This window comes from Grampus griseus (assembly GCF_964374135.1).
Source record: "Grampus griseus genome assembly, chromosome: X".
NCBI lineage: Eukaryota > Metazoa > Chordata > Mammalia > Artiodactyla > Delphinidae > Grampus > Grampus griseus.
Window position 1 is genome coordinate 31,294,446 of NC_138999.1, and position 16,324 is coordinate 31,310,769.

Below are 16,324 nucleotides of genomic sequence, written 5' to 3' on the forward strand. Positions count from 1 at the left end.
ATTGGCTTAATTATTCCACATTTGGGAATCCATGGAAGGGTCTCTGTTCTGGAACACTGATGCATGTGAGACTGTTGTGACTGTTCTCTTCTTTGCAAAATATTCTACTGCCTTGGCTTCTGTATTAGTCAACATAAGCTAGGTTATGTTAGAGTGTCAAATTAATCCTGAAATCTCAGTGTTTTACCACATCAAAGGTTTATTTCTCAACCACACTACATGTTCAATGGGTATGGGGGAGGGAGGGGCATTTGGGGGTTTTCTCTGGGGCTTACCTATTCACTGAGGCAGGGGAGAGTGGACAGAGAGTCTCTAAAGGGCTCTTCTCTGATTCAGCCAAACCCATCACTTCTTCTCCCATTTCATTGGCTGAAACCAGTCATAAATCCTCGGTTAGCCTCAAGGGGTCTGAAAAATGGAGCTCTCCATGTGCCTGAGAAGAAGGAATATAGAATTGGGTTTGGCGAGCACAGCCCTGTCTGCTACAGTTTTTAAGACACTGCCCTGTCCTGGTTCTTCTATCTCTCAACCTGTTTTTTCTCTGTCTCCTCAATGGACTTCTTTTCCATCACCCCTTGGGGAACTGGTGCTCCCCAAGTTACCATATCCGGTCCACTATTTTTTTCTCCCCACATCTATCCCCAGGTAACTTCATCCACTCCTCCAGTTCTAACTGCAGACTATCTGCTGCTAACTTCCAGATCTATTATCCCAAGCCCTGACCTACCCACAAAGCTTTAAACATAAATCCAATAATGACTGATTCAAGGATGTCTCAAACTCAATGTGAAAAAATATAAACACATGATTTTTTTTCCAAACCTCATTCGTCCTCTTCCTGTATTCTTTGTCCCAGTTAGTGGCAGCATCGTATTTCCAAGTCTAGATTCCTCCCTATTATTCCCACCTCTTAATTTTGTACACCATCTTAGCTAGGCTGTGCTGCACAGTTGTTTAGTCAGTTATCAGTCTAGATGTCCACTGTGAAGGTATTTTTTAGATGCGATTAATAGTTACATCTGTAGGCTCTGAGTAAAGCAGATTGCCACCCATAGTGTGACTGGGCCTCGTGCAATCAGTTGAAGGCCCCAAGAACAAGGACTGAGGTTTCCTGAAGGAATTCAGCCTCAAGAGTGCAACACAGGGACTTCCCTGGTGGTCCAGTGGCTAAGACTCCGTGCTCCCAATTCCAGGGGCCCCGGTTTGATCCCTGGTCTGGGAACTAGATCCCACATGCATGCTGCAACTAAGAGTTCCCATGCCGCGACTAAAGATCCCGCATGCCACAACGAGGACCCGGTGCAGCCAAAATAAATATATAAATACTAAAAAAAAAAAAAAAAAAGACTGCAACACAGAAACCCTGCCTGAGTTTCCAGTATGCCTGCCCTGCTATACAGACCTTGGACTCAAGACTGTAACATCTGAGTTTCTAACCTACTGGCTTGCTCTATGAATTTCATCGCCCCGACTTCCCCCAGCTAGGGCCTTGGGGAGGTGAGGGCTTGGTTCGGAGGCTGGAGGACTCGGGACCATAGAGGGAGGGGTCCCAGGCTCTGATAGACGGCACCAGCAGGACGCAGGGACCGCTGACCCCTGACCCCTGACCAGTGGGAGTCCCCGCAGAGTCCCGCCCCTGCCGTCAGCCCTCGGAGACCGGATGCGGCTCCCCCGGATTTCCGCTTCGGAAGTGAGGAGCCCGACCGGGAGCCGCGGCGTTTGTTCGTCCGAGCGTGGGTTTTCGGGACTTGTCCGGAGCCACGGTGAGGACCTGAATGTAGCCTGAAGGGACCTTCCCTCCCCCCTCCCCGCATAACAAAGGTGACCCACCTGCATCCCACCCCTGCGATCTTGTTCTTCGAGGCCCCAGCCGAGCTATCGGGCTGAATTCGGCCTAGGATGTCTCAGGCAGAAGGCCTTGGTCTGTGAGAGTAGCGCTGATTCTACAAATGGAGAAGATCTAAGTCCTAGATGAGGGCCCTGAGTGCTAGTGAGCAGACCTCGACCCCCAAAGCGGGCCACAGTGAGCAGCGCCCCTGCTCTCAGCTCTAGGAGGCCCTAGCAAGGTAGACAGACGTTGAGTGACCTAAATTCCCCTCTAGTGACGAAGGGAAATGAGGGCTGCCTCATGGCTCCCAAACTCAGGAGAGGAGGCTCCGGGCGGAGCTGGCAGGCTGTGGTGCCCCCTCATCTCCTCTGGAGATGGTCTCAGGGAGATGAAAGCCTTGGTCTAATGGAATAAGCCCAATTCCGCAAAGGGACCTAGTCCTCAACAGCATTCATGGTTGTGACACCGAGTGGGGATGGGGGCCCCTCCCACAAGAAACGGGGCAGCATAAAGCACCAGCCCTGTTTTCAGGCTTGGGAGAATTGGGTATTTTGACATGAGTTGCATTCACTTATTCCCAGGACATCTCAGGGAGGTGAGAGACCAGGTCAAAGGGGGCAGCCTCGGGTTGGCAAGGGAGGATTTCAGGTTATGCCAGGTGTCATGGTGAGAACCTTGAGGACTGTGGGGATGTCCCACATGAAAGCATTCAGGCCACAAAGAATCCTCACTATTAGCATCCCTGGGAGACCTCAAGCATAGATGTCAGGCAGAAATGCCCATCAGTTCCCACTACAGGCTAACAGGGAAATAAGGGTCTTGGTCTGAGGAGAGTGGTCCCATGTCAGCAGAGGGAGAAATCTTAGACCCTATCAGGAGGCACATTTAGACCTTGAATTGGGATCTTGTGTGGGACCACAAGGACTTCAGCCTGCCTGCAACAGCTTTCATTCTTGGGAGACCACGTTTAGTTATATACGGTCATCTTCGCTTCCTCCTATTGGGACACAGGCTGGTTGGCTCTTACTATCATATAGGCATCAATTCAGGCAAAAGTTGAGCTTCTCTACCAGGAGCCCAATTGAGGAACCTGAGTGAGGACTCAAAGTGTCCAGCCCAACCCTTGGATTTCAGCCCAAGAAATCTCTGGGAAGGACTGTCAGGTAGAGCGTCTGCTTCACTTCGTTATATCACGTCTAAGAGAGGTGAGGTCCTTAGTCTGAAGGTGCATCCACCAGCCAGCAAATGGAGAGTAGTGGTTCCAAGCCTTTTAAGGAGCCAAGGTGAGGACCTTGAATGATGATCGCAACGAACTCAGGATAGAAAGGACCCTACTGAACTCGCAGCTCTGGTGTCCCCTGGCAGGGAGGTGGACTGAGGCACCCCTTCACTTCCTTCTCCTGGATCGCAGGGAGGTTTGAGGTGTCAGCTTAAGAGTAGCAGCGGGGAGGGTGCCCAGGCTCTGCAGAGACCTGACATGATAATATTGAAGATGAACCGAGAGGACCCCACTGCCAGCACCTGTCATCACCTGAGTAAATCCAAGGCAGGGCTGATAGGATGTAGAGTAAAACTCTAAGGCCTCTGTGTTTCCTCTATGGGATCCTGGGAGGACAGACTGACCGGGAAAACAGGAACCTTGTGGGTTCCCAGAGCAGTGCCCTCAGGGAAACTTGCAGAGGCAGCCTTTGATAAAGCCGAGGTGGAATCTCCCTACTTTAAGGTGCTCACGTCATCTCATTCTCCAGCTTCCAGGTGTCCAAATCACCTGTCATTGGCCCACACTCCTGTCTGCTGTCCCTGACCACAGCCACCATGCCTCGTGGTCAGAAGAGTAAGGTCCGTGCTCGTGAGGAACGCCGCCGTAACAGAGGTGAGACCCAAGGTCTTAATGCTCAGGCCACCACAGCAGGGGTAGAAGAGACCACTTCCTCACCCGTTGCTGTTTCTCAGGGTACTCCCCCAAGCTCCGCTGCTGCTGGCACTCGCCAGGAGCCTCAGGGAGCCCCAGCCACTAGCTCTCGTGATGCAGGGGTTTCATGCCCAGGATATGATGTATGTGCCAAGGGCCAAGTTGAAGAAAGTAAAAATTCCTCCCAGGCCTCAACCTCCAGTGATCCTGGAAAGGATCTTGTAACCAGGAAGGCAGGGATGTTGGTGCAGTTCATGCTGTATAAATATAAGATAAAGGAGCCCATTAAAAAGGGAGAAAAGCTGAAGATTGTCAACAAAAGGTATAGGGAGCACTTCCCCGAGATCCCCAGGAGAGCCTCCGAGTGCATGGAGCTGGTCTTTGGCCTAGAATTGAAGGAAGTCAAGCCCAACAGTCATTCCTATGCCCTTGTCAGCAAACTAGATCTCACTGATGATGGGCGTCGGAGCAGTGGCGGGCGGTTTCGGAAGAATGGGCCCCTGATGCCTGTCCTCAGTGTGATCTTCTTGCATGGCGACCGCGCCTCTGAGGAGGAGATCTGGGAATTCCTGAATGTTTTGGGTGTTTTTGATGGAAAGAGGCACTTCATCTTGGTGGAGCCCAGGAAGCTTATCACAGAAGATTTGGTGCAGGAAAGGTGCCTGGAGTACCGCCAGGTGCCCAGCAGCGATCCGCCATGCTCTGAGTTCCTGTGGGGCCCGAGAGCCCGTGCTGAAACCAGCAAGATGAAAGTGCTGGAGGTTCTGGATGCAGAACCAGAACCGTATCTCCATGGATCTGGAGATCCATGATATGGTCCCCACTACCTTCCCACCCCACAATGAAGAGGCTTTGAGAGATGAGGGAGAGAGAGCCCGAGCCAGGGCTTCAGCCAGGGCTGGCACTACTGCCACAGCCGTGCGTGTTCCAGGGCCACATCCAGCCTCTCCTCACACCCCTAGTGAGGTCTGAAGCCCACCCATTCTTCACTTTGTGGTTGGAAAAGCCTGTTAACCAGTGTTCCTGATATGCTTAAATAACTTGTTGACTTTTTTCCTGCATTTTTAATTGGTGTTCCTTTCAACAGAAAGTTTATTTAGATTCAGAATATAAGTATATGAATGACATGGATCACACACTTATTGCTGTTTGTCAGATTTAGGAGTAAGAATTCTGTTGTTTGAAATACAAATTGGAAATCCTTAAATCACTTTTGTGGTCCAGAAAAAGAATAACATCACTTTAGGATAAGAATATCCTCGGAAACATGAAAGAACAGCACGCTAAAATAGGATCAGAAGATAGCTAGGTAGCTAGATGGAGAGATAAGATAGCTAAGACAGATAGAGAGCTAAAGTCAAAGTTGATCAATTCTTGGTTTGCCTTACTCCATTTAGTCTTTCTTTTGTAAATTTAAAAGATATATACTGGATTTGCTTATGGTTTTCAAGAATGTTTGAGAATACAAATTATAGCAAATGATTTGTTCATGACTCTTATTTTACACAAACATTAACTGAGCATCTGCTCTTAAGAAGTCTCTGTGCTCGTACTGGGGATGTTTAATCAAAAAAGTCCTAGCCTCTGCCCATGCAATTACAGTTTCTCAGAGAAGCTATTGTTGTATGGAAAAGGGTGAGATACTCTCTACTTCAAGAAGAGCAAGTAAAAAAGCAGGGTAAAGAGAGGGTGGAGAGAACATATTCCTTAGTTTTCATTGTTAAAAGCAGAATTTTGACTGATTGGGAGGATTTTTTCCGGCTAGAATGCTGCATATTCTCTGACATATCTTAGATGTAAAAAAAAAAAATCCCAGCTGGATTGATGGTAACGTCTGAGGTCAAGATAATCATAGTAATAACCGCCATTCCCTAGCGTCTCAATACAAGACAGGCACAGTGACAGCTGCTTTCCATACATTACATATATTCCACCAGTCCTACAAGACAGGTCTTATCAAACTCACTTCACAGTGAAGATCCTGAGGCTCATAGAGTTAGAGTTTGGTCATGTGCCAAAATTCATAAGGCTAGTAAATGACAGGGGTGGGACTAGACTCCTGGTCTAAATTACTGTAGAGCTCGTACTGTTCTACTCCTCCTACCCTGAGACACATCCTGTGTCTTTTATTTCAGTTGTTTTCTCAGTACTTCAAACTTTGTCTTAGGTGATAAAAAGAATGGCCTTGTGCTCAAACTACTGGATTGGAATACGTAGCCAGAGCAGTAAGAATACCAAAATATTTGAGAGGTATAAATAAATAAATAAATGAAAGAGACAATATTCGGTGACAGTATAAGCATCTACATTTGCAATGTTAGATAACCTCAAAAGACTAGGGGCTCTCAAAATCATCCTCACAGTCTCTTCCCTGTAGAAAGTAAATCTATCAGAACAGAAGTGACGTGGGAATCTTCATCTGGCTGATGAGATAGAATAGATCAGTGTACTTTTTTTCCCTGACAGGCTACCACCACCTGTTCTGGGACTCCTGCCTTGTGCTACAGCTTCCCCATCTCACATTACTCCTGGGCCAGGGACCCATTCTCTGTAAGGTTTGCAGAGCGAAAACTGCTCAAGAGTTTGCAGAGATGTGGAATTTCCTAAGCAGGCTTTAATCCAAGAGATAGAAAGCAAGATGAGGGCCCCGTGTAGGAGGACTGAGGAGACCAAAGCCCAGAATATTGGGGGGTGGTCATTGGGACACCAGTCCTGTCTGCTATCAGACACAGAGGGTCTCAGGCAGACCTGTTAGGCTAACCGTACCCTCACTTATTCTTCAGGCTTCTTGGGGCCATAAGAAATTTGTCTAAGGGCAGAGTTCTCAGGTTGGTAGAGGAGAGAGTGTGAGTCTCTCACAGAAATGACAGTGATAAACCTGAATAAAGACCCAGCCAGAACAGTAGGATCCCATAAAGTCCCATCCCCTTTGGCAGCCCCTTGAGGTCCAGAACAGTCCTGGCTGCTTGTGACTAACACTTTCAACTCAGGTCGCGGGAAGGTGGGGACTCGGGATCAGCAGAGCCCTCAGCCTTAGATCAGCAGAGAATGGAGCCCCAGGAAGTGTGCAGAGTCATAGTGAAGACCCTGTCTGTGGACATGGGGACCACTCAGTCCACCACTGTCAGGGCTACACTTAGCCCCTCCTCTGCTGTTAGCCCTGGGAGGCATAGGCAAGAGCTGGCAGGGTCAAGTGCCCCCTGACTTCTGCCTGGAGGGTGTCAGGGAGGGGAGGACCTTGGTTTATAGGCTGGCTGTTCAGCAGAGAGTGGAATCCCAGGCGTGACAGTGTCAAAGTAAAAGTCCTGTATGAGGAGTGCGGCAACCAACTACCCCGTTACAGATACATCCTTAGAAAGTCCCGCGTCTGTAATTGGCCTGGGGAGGCAATAGACAGGGCTTTCAGACTAAGTTTATCCCTTATTGCCTGAAGGAGGATGGTTTCAGGGACTTAAAGTCCTTGGACTGATGGGGGAGGCCTCATTCAGCAGAGGAAGGGTACCCAGTTCCTAACAGGAGTCAACATGATGACACTGACTGACAATGAAAGGATCTCTCCCAGAAAGAAGGGGACCACATAGAGCACTGTCCCTGTTGTCAGACCTCAGGCTATGTCACTTAGGCATGGTGACATGATGCGTCATACTCACTTCCTCCCAAAGCTCTCATGGAGGTAAGGAACCTCATTAAAAACCAGTGTGCTCAGTGGCTCTCCTTAGGATCTCAGGGAATTGTTCCCTGTACATTTTGTTGACAACCTTCAGCATGTCTACCTCCATAATGGGCTCTTTTATATTTCTGCAGTAGGAATTGCCTGCCGATGCAGGGGACACGGGGTCGTGCCCCGGTCCGGGAGGATCCCACGTGCCGCGGAGCGGCTGGGCCCGTGAGCCATGGCCGCTGAGCCTGCGCGTCCCGAGCCTGTGCTCCGCGACGGGAGAGGCCACAACAGTGAGAGGCCCGCGTACCGCAAAAAAAAAAAAAGCTCATATTTTGTTTTATTTGGGGTTGTAGTCAGAGCATAGTGCATAGTATACAGTAGGTACCTTATATTTAATCAATAAAGGCCGAAAGAAAGACTATAAATAAGGGAAAGATCGTCAATTTGTGGTTTGCCTAAATCCTTCTCATGTTTCTTCTTGTAAAAGTAGAAGTCATACACCTGGATTTGCTTAGAATATTCAGGAATGTAGGATAAATTAAATTTTAATGGATTAGGCCACATGCTTACTCCTTTTTAATTTCCCAATCATTAATTGAGAATGAGCTCTTAGGAAGGCATCATACTAGTACTGTGGATGCTTCCCCCCGCCACCCCCCAGAAAAAGCCCCCAAACAACAACCACCACAAAAACAAGATCTAGCCCCTGCCCATTGAATTTTAGAGTCTAGGAGCTGCTATTATATAAAAAGATGGTGGGATGCGCTCTACGACCTAAAGAACAAGTAAAAAGTAGGGTTAAAGAGGGCAGGCAGTTGGAGCTGAAAGCACGCAAGTGTAAATGGCCTGAGGCAAGGCAGTTTGGAGCCTTAGGAAAATGCAAAGCCTTCAGTGAGAAGTAATTTCAAGTGAGGTTGCCTGGTGGGCTAGATGAGACTGTGGGAGTGGTGAGCCCGGCCAGAGCCTCAGATGGAGGGCCTCAGAGAATCCAGAATCCACTGGGCTGGCAGTCTTTACCCTGGGTTGGGGGAGCCAGAGACCTCGCCATTAAAAGCGTACTCAATTATTCTATCTTGTGTGTAATTTGGCAAATTCTAGGCAAGTTCTAGATTTTTGTTGGTAGTTAAATAAGTGGAAATAATGGTTATTTAGAAGAAAGCGTAGCTGGTAGGGAAGATACTGGTCAATGACAAAAATTCTAAGGACTTTGAGTTGTTTCCAACTAGGAAAGATTCTCCCACAAGCGCATTATGTATTATATCCTCTGGTGTGGATATTACATGATTGTCCTTGCTAGGCAGCATTTTAGTTAATTGCGATTTCTTTGTCTTGCTGTTTGGTTAATGTGCTCAAGCTCACGGGGCTAGTGAAACAGCAGGTAAAACAATTGATCAGCTTAAACTGGTTTTGCCTCCTTAAATAGGTTGCTGATTAATCAAACCTTGTGTTATTTTACAGAGACAGAACTGCACATCTCCAGGAAGCAACCCATGACCCCAGGATGACCCTGGAACCAAGATCTTCAGTCTGCAGAACTCAGAGAATAGAAATGTTGCCTGGAGAGCCCGTGACAATCCTTCAATTAAGGAAAATCTGGCCTCCAGCAGCATGAGTAGCTTATATGGACTAATTCAAGACTAGCCAATTAGCTTCCAAGTTTGAAATTACCCTGACCTCTTAAATTTCACCCAGACCGCTGGATTGAGGTGAGATTTGAGAGCCTTGTCTCCTGTGTTAGTCGGCCTTGCAGTAAAGCTCTTTTCTCAAAAACTGTTGCCATAGTGTTGGCTTCTGTGCACACAGGGCAGTGAGCCCTTGTTCAGTAAGTTTTGGCAACCCAGGTGAGATTTAGGTCTTGTGACTGCCTGCCGGAGGCACTGTAGCCCCTGGCAGAGTGTGGGCCCTCAGCACCAACCTTGCGTAGCCACCTAGACTGAATTTGTCTAGAAGGTCGGCTCTTGGGTTCCTGCTTCCCCGCCATGGCACTCCAGGCTCCTCGGGCTACTTTCACTTTTGAGAAAAGAAACAGCTCCTGGATCAGACGTCTTTTGGGTGAGTAACCTTGTTAAAATGTGCCTGTACCTAAATTGTCTAATAATCTCATCGGAATTGTGGGTTAGAGTCCTGCCTGGGGGAGTTTTTTTTGCTCGGGATAGAGTCCAGGTTAGAGTCCTAAGGCTAGGATCATGGGCTAGAGTTCCACCCTAAGAGAGACAGTACAAAAGGTTACAGCTGCTGAGGTAGTCAAAGGATTGGGTTAAAGTCCCAGGCCTTTGGATTTGTTTGCCTATGTTTGTTTAGGTCTGACTGTTATATCTGTTAGGATTGGCTAATGGGAGTTGGCTATTGGATGACTGTGGCAAAACTTTATTAAACCTGATTGATATTAATGAGGGTCCTCTGACTCAGGAGATAAAAGACCTTGCTCCTGGACTGGAAACCTTGCTTTACAGGGTGATGGGGTTTTTCACCCATGCCTAAGATGATTGCCCAGAGGTGGTGTTACACGTGTATATTCCTTTTTTGTTTTTTTGTTGCTTTATTGGAGAATAGTTGATTTACAATGTTGTGTTAGTTTCAGGTGTACAGCAAAGTGAGTCAGTTATACATATACATATATTCGTTCATGTTCAGATTCTTTTCTCATACAGATTATCACAGAATATTGAGCAGAGTCCCCTGTGCTATACAGTAGGTCCTCGTTGGTTATCTGTCTTATATATAGTAGTGTGTATGTTAATCCCAAGCTCCTGATTTATCCATTCCCCCCCGCCCCACGTTTCCCCTTTGGTAACCGTAAGTTTGTTTTCGATATCTGTAAGTCTGTTTCTGTTTTGTAAGTAAGTTCATTTGTGTCATTTTTAAAAATTAGATTCCACATATGAGTGATATATGATATTTGTCTTTCTGTCTGACTTATTTCACTTAGTGTGATAATCTCTAGGTTCGTCCACGTTGCTGCAGATGGCATTCTTTCTTTCTTTTTTTTATGACTGAGTAATATTCCGTTTTATATATGTACCACGTAGTTTTTATCCATTCCTCTGTCGATGGACATTTAGGTTGCTTCCATGTCTTGGCTATTGCAAATAGTGCTGCAGTGAACATTGGGGTGTGTGTACCTTTGCAAATTATGGTTTTCTTTGGATATGTGCACAGGAGTGGGATTGCTGGATCACATGGTATTTTTTATTTTATTTTATTGGAGTATAGTTGATTTATAATGTGTTTTAGGTGTACAGCAAAGTGATTCAGTCACACATATACGTATATTCGTTCATTTTCAGATTCTTTTCTCATACAGATTATCACAGAATATTGAGCAGAGTCCCCTGTGCTATACAGTAGGTCCTCGTTGGTTATCTGTCTTATATATAGTAGTGGGCGTGTTAATCCCAAGCTCCTGATTTATCCATTCCCCACGGCCCCACGTTTCCCCTTTGGTAACCATAAGTTTGTTTTCGATATCTGTAAGTCTTTTTCTGTTTTGTAAATAAGTTCATTTGTGTCATTTTGTTTTTCAACACATTTTTTTAACATCTTTATTGGAGTATAATTGCTTTACAATGGTGTATTAGTTTCTGCTTTATAACAAAGTGAACCAGCTATACATATACATATAGCCCCATATCTCTTCCCTCTTGCATGTCCCCTACATTGGCAGGCAGATTCTTAACCACTGCACCACCAGGGAAGTCCTGGAATAAAGTTTTTATCTCAAAAGGCAGTGTGATAGTATTGGCTTCTATGCATGTCAGGCAGTGAGCCCTTGCTGGGTAACACTAGTAAATGACAGGCCTGGGACTAGACTCCTGGTCTGAATTCCTCTAGATCTCACACTGTTATACTCCTCTTGGCCTAAAGCAGAGCTTGTATTCCTTGACACTCAAATGTATCTTGGGATAAAGATAAGGACTGTGTGGCTAAAGAACGGGATTGGAATCTATCCAAAGCATTGAAGAATACCTCAGTAAATGCCAGTTAGGAATAAGAAGGAGGAACAGGAATAAGGAGAAGAAACAGATGCTGCTCAGTGACAATAGGATCATCTCTATATGCAGTGTCACATAACCTCAATCAGGGGAAGCACAAAACCATCCTGGACAGCTCCTTTCCTTTAGAAGTATGCGTATATCTCAGACACTGTGGGTTGGATTCTAGGTCACCGCAATAATGCGAATATTGCAATAAAGTAAATCGCACGAAATTTTGGGTTTCCCAGTGCTTATAAAAGTTGTTAATCCTATTGTACACTTACTAGACAGTGTCTAAAAGAAATGTACACATCTTAATTTAAAAATACAAAACAGTGGGCTTCCCTGGTGGCGCAGTGGTTGAGAGTCCGCCTGCCAATGCAGGGGACACGGGTTTGTGCCCCGGTCTGGGAAGATCCCACATGCCACGGAGCGGCTGGGCCCGTGAGCCATGGCCGCTGAGCCTGCGTGTCCGGAGCCTGTGCTCTGCAATGGGAGAGGCCACAACAGTGAGAGTCCCGCGTACCGCAAAAAACAAACAAACAAAAAAACAAAAAACAAAAACAGTTACAAGAATAACAAAGATAACTGAGCAGAGAACCATAAGAAAATAATGAAAAAGTTTAAAATATTTCAAGAATTAACAAAATGTGGCACAGGGACCCCACGTGAACACATGGTGTTGGGAAAACGGCACCCATTCACATGTTCAATGCACGGTAACCACAAACTTACAATTCATAATAAAACAGAATATCTGTGAAGCATGATTAAGTGAAATACGGTAAAAAGAGGTATGCCTATAAATCAATTAAAACAAGTCACAGAAGAGGCTAATTCTGGCTATTGAAAAGGACAGATTAGCATTATTTTTCTCTGGGAGCCCACCCCTGTCCTGGGCCCCCTGCCTTATGTTGCATTTTCCCCATCTCACGTCAAGTCTGGGACATGAAACTACAAGGTTTGCATTAGGTACACTGCTCAAGAGTTTGCAGGGATGTGGCATTCCCCAGGAACCTTTTAATCCAAGAGATAGACAAAAGGAACACCCCTTCCCCGAAATGAGTGAGGACTGGAGAGACAACCACGCCAAAATATAGGTCATTCAGAGACCTGCCCAAACGTGCTCTCAGACCTAGAATGCCCAGGCAGGGCATCCTCTCTTATAAGTCTCATAGTTTTCAGTGAGGTCAAAGTCTTGGTCTAAGAAGAACAGCCTCACTTCAGTAGAGGGAGAAGCTCAGGTTGGAGGGTCAGGGAGGATCCGGTCCCGGGACTGGCCAGGAGTATGGTGGGGTACCTGAGTGAGGAAAGAGGTATCACTAGACCCACAAATGAGGGGGCTTTACAGACCCCTGCCCCCATTCTTAACCACGAGAGGCCCCAGGCAGAGCCATAGGGATGAGAAGCCTCCTCATTTCTGTCTGTCTGGTCTCGGCGAGGGAAGGGCTTTGTCTATCAGGATCAGGTCCCAGTTCTGCAAGGGAAGGGGTCTTGGCCATAACCAGACAAACCAGGGTCAAGGTAAGGACCTCAGTGCTAATGAGAGCGTCTCTCTCCCAAGGAGGGAGGCTCACAGGGTGGCGCCCTTCTTGTCAGGCAGAGATGGTCAGAGCAACGCCCTGCCTTCCCCACTAGGGACTCGGGGAGGTGAGGGCTTTGTTTGGAGGCTGAAGGACTCGGGACCACAGAGGGAGGGGTCACGGGCTCTAATAGATGGCCCGGAGAGACCCGCGAGGGAGGATCATGGGACGGCTGACCTCTGAACCCCGGGATCCCATAAAGCCCTGCGCGTCCCGTCAGCCGTTGGAACCCCGCACGAGGCAGCCGCAGCCGGTAGTGGCTCCCACACTTCCGCTCCGGGGGCGGAGCCGGACGGTTGTTCACGGCGTTTGTTCAGCCAAGGGCGGATTCCCAGGACTGCTCTGCAGTCAAGGTGAGGACCTGAATGCGGACCCAAGGGATCCTTCCCCCCTCCCATAACAAAGGTTACCCCCACAAATCCCACCTCTGTGATCGAAAGTGGAAGGTTCCTGAAAAACTGTTAGGCTGAGTTCTGCCTGGAAATTCTCAAGGGAGAAACCCTTAATCTAAGAGAGAATTTCCTGATTCTGTAAATCAAGGAAACCTAGGCCCTAACTGAAGTCAAGGCGGGAGGTGGGGTGGGGGGCGGGAGGAGGGGCGGGGCCTGAGCGCTAATGAGGGAGTAGAGATGGCAACAAAGCTGCACCCATGCACTCAGTTCCCGGAGCCTCCAGGCCGGGGTGGTCATATATAGCAGGCCCAGACTTCCCCCCACCCCCAGGAGCTCAAGGAGGTGAAACTTGTGGGCACAGTTCAGTAAAGGGAGGAGTCCCAGGCTCTGACAGATTCCAAGATGGGCACCCTGTATGTAGGACCTAGGGACCACCGGCTCCAGAACACTGGAGTACCACAGACCCCCGCCCCTGCTGTCAGCTGTCAGAGACCCTGAGTAGTTGTGGTCGGATGTGAGTCATCCTGACTTCGGCTTCAGAGGTTCCAGGAAGTGAGAACTTTCATCTGAGGGCCATGCCTCCGGCGGCCAAGAGAAAATTTCCAGTACTGGTCTGGAGTCAAGGTGAAGACTTTGAGTGGGGAGTGAGAGGTGCCACTCGGCCCATAACAAACTGCACTAAGTCTCGCTGCTGCTGTAGGCCCTGGGAAGCCCCAACAGAGCCATCAAACTGAGTTCTGCCTGAGATGTCTCGGGGCTGGGAGGGCCTAGGTCTAGGGAGTAGCTCCATCTTGCAGATGGAGGATACCTAGGTCCTAACTGAGGTGAAGGTGAGGGCCCTAAATACTGATGAGGGGGCCTCTCCCCATTTAGGGGTGGCATCACAAAGCAGCACCCCTACACTTGTGGGAGGCTCCAGCCAGGGGTAGTCATATATGTAGGACCCTGACTTCCCCCTCTAGGGACTCAGGGCATTGAGGGCTTTGCTCTGAGCCTGGACTACCCAGGTTATTGGTGGGAGGAGTCCTAAGTCCTACACAGAGTTTGGGTCAGAGACCTGAGTGAGGACTAAGGTGAACACCGACTCTAAAATGTAGGGTCTCATAAATTCTGCCCGTGTTCTGAGTAGAAACCAAGCGTATCTGTCAAGCTGAAGCACTCTTCTCATTTGTCTGGAGAGTTCAGAGATGTGAGGGTGTTGGACTAATTGAATAGCCTCAATTCTGCAGAGGGAAGAAACCCAGGGCTTTATAGGAGTCAGGGTGAGGACCCTGAAAGAACAGTGATGATACCACTCACCCACAAACAGAGGAGACAACAGGGAGTGCCACCCTCCTTGCTTGCAGCGCTGGGTAGCCCAGGTATGGAAGTCAGGTGTGTGTGAGCCCTCCTTTATTTCCTTTTTTTTTAATATCTTTATTGGGGTATAATTACTTTACAATGGTGTGTTAGTTTCTGCTTTATAACAAAGTGAATCAGTTATACATATACATATGTTCCCATATCTCTACCCTCTTGTGTCTCCCTCCCTCGCAACCTCCCTATCCCACCCCTCCAGGCGGTCACAAAGCACTGAGCGGATATCCCTGTGCTATGTGGCTGCTTCCCACCAGCTATCTACCTTACGTTTGGTAGTGTATATATGTCCATGCCTCTCTCTCGCTTTGTCACAGCTCACCCTTCCCCCTCCCCATATCCTCAAGTCCGTGCTCCAGTAGGTCTGTGTCTTTATTCCTGTCTTACCCCTAGGTTCTTCATGACATTTTTTTTCTTAAATTCCATATACATGTGTTAGCATACGGTATTTGTCTTTCTCTTTCTGACTTACTTCACTCTGTATGACAGACTCTAGGTCTATCCACCTCATTACAAATAGCTCAATTGCATTTCTTTTTATGGCTCAGTAATATTCCATTGTATATATGTGCCACATCTTCTTTATCCATTCATCCGATGACGGGCACTTAGGTTGTTTCCATCTCCAGGCTATTGTAAATAGAGCTGCAATGAACATTTTGGTACATGACTCTTTTTGAATTATGGTGTTCTCAGGGTATATGCCCAGTAGTGGGATTGCTGGGTCATATGGTAGTTCTATTTGTAGTTTTTTAAGGAACCTCCATACTGTTCTCCATAGTGGCCGTACCAATTCACATTCCCACCAGCAGTGCAGGAGTGTTCCCGTTTCTCCACACCCTCTCCAGCATTTATTGTTTCTAGATTTTTTGATGATGGCCATTCTGACTGGTGTGAGATGATATCTCATTGTAGTTTTGATTTGCATTTCTCTAATGATTAATGATGTTGAGCATTCTTTCATGTGTTTGTTGGCAGTCTGTATATCTTCTTTGGAGAAATGTCTATTTAGGTCTTCTGCCCATTTTTGGATTGGGTTGTTTGTTTTTTTGTTATTGAGCTGCATGAGCTGCTTGTAAATTTTGGAAATTAATCCTTTGTCAGTTGCTTCATTTGCAAATACTTTCTCCCATTCTGAGGGTTGTCTTCTGGTCTTGTTTATGGTTTCCTTTGCTGCGCGAAAGCTTTGAAGTTTCATTAGGTCCCGTTTGTTTATTTTTGTTTTTATTTCCATTACTCTAGGAGGCAGGTCAAAAAGGATCTTGCTGTGATTTATGTCATAGAGTGTCCTGCCTGTGTTTTCCTCTAAGAGTTTGATAGTTTCTGGCCTTACATTTAGGTCTTTAATCCATTTTGAGCTTATTTTTGTGTATGGTGTTAGGGAGTGATCTAATCTCATACTTTATATGTACCTGTCCAGTTTTCCCAGCACCACTTATTGAAGAGGCTGTCCTTTCTCCACTGTACATTGCTGCCTCCTTTATCAAAGATAAGGTGACCATCTGTGCGTGGGTTTATCTCTGGGCTTTCTATCCTGTTCCATTGATGTATCTTTCTGTTTTTGTGCCATTACCATACTGTCTTGATTACTGTAGCTTTGTAGTATAGTCTGAAGTCA

At 47.1% G+C, this 16,324-nt stretch overlaps 2 protein-coding genes and 1 pseudogene across 3 annotated transcripts in view; all 3 read left to right on the forward strand.

The window, feature by feature from the left end:
* CFAP47 (cilia and flagella associated protein 47) overlaps positions 1-16,324 on the forward strand; it is a gene marked incomplete at both ends in the record, with an annotated part of 513,170 nt that overhangs the window by 29,380 nt on the left and 467,466 nt on the right.
* Positions 3,644-4,712, forward strand: LOC309839418 (melanoma-associated antigen B4-like; annotated as a pseudogene). The gene has a single exon. The product of its transcript is annotated as a melanoma-associated antigen B4-like (transcript).
* LOC309839176 (melanoma-associated antigen B4-like) overlaps positions 9,382-16,324 on the forward strand; it is a gene marked incomplete at its 3' end in the record, with an annotated part of 33,169 nt that continues 26,226 nt past the window's right edge. The window contains exon 1 of the mRNA XM_082680808.1: positions 9,382-9,453. The remainder of the gene's footprint in view (positions 9,454-16,324) is intronic.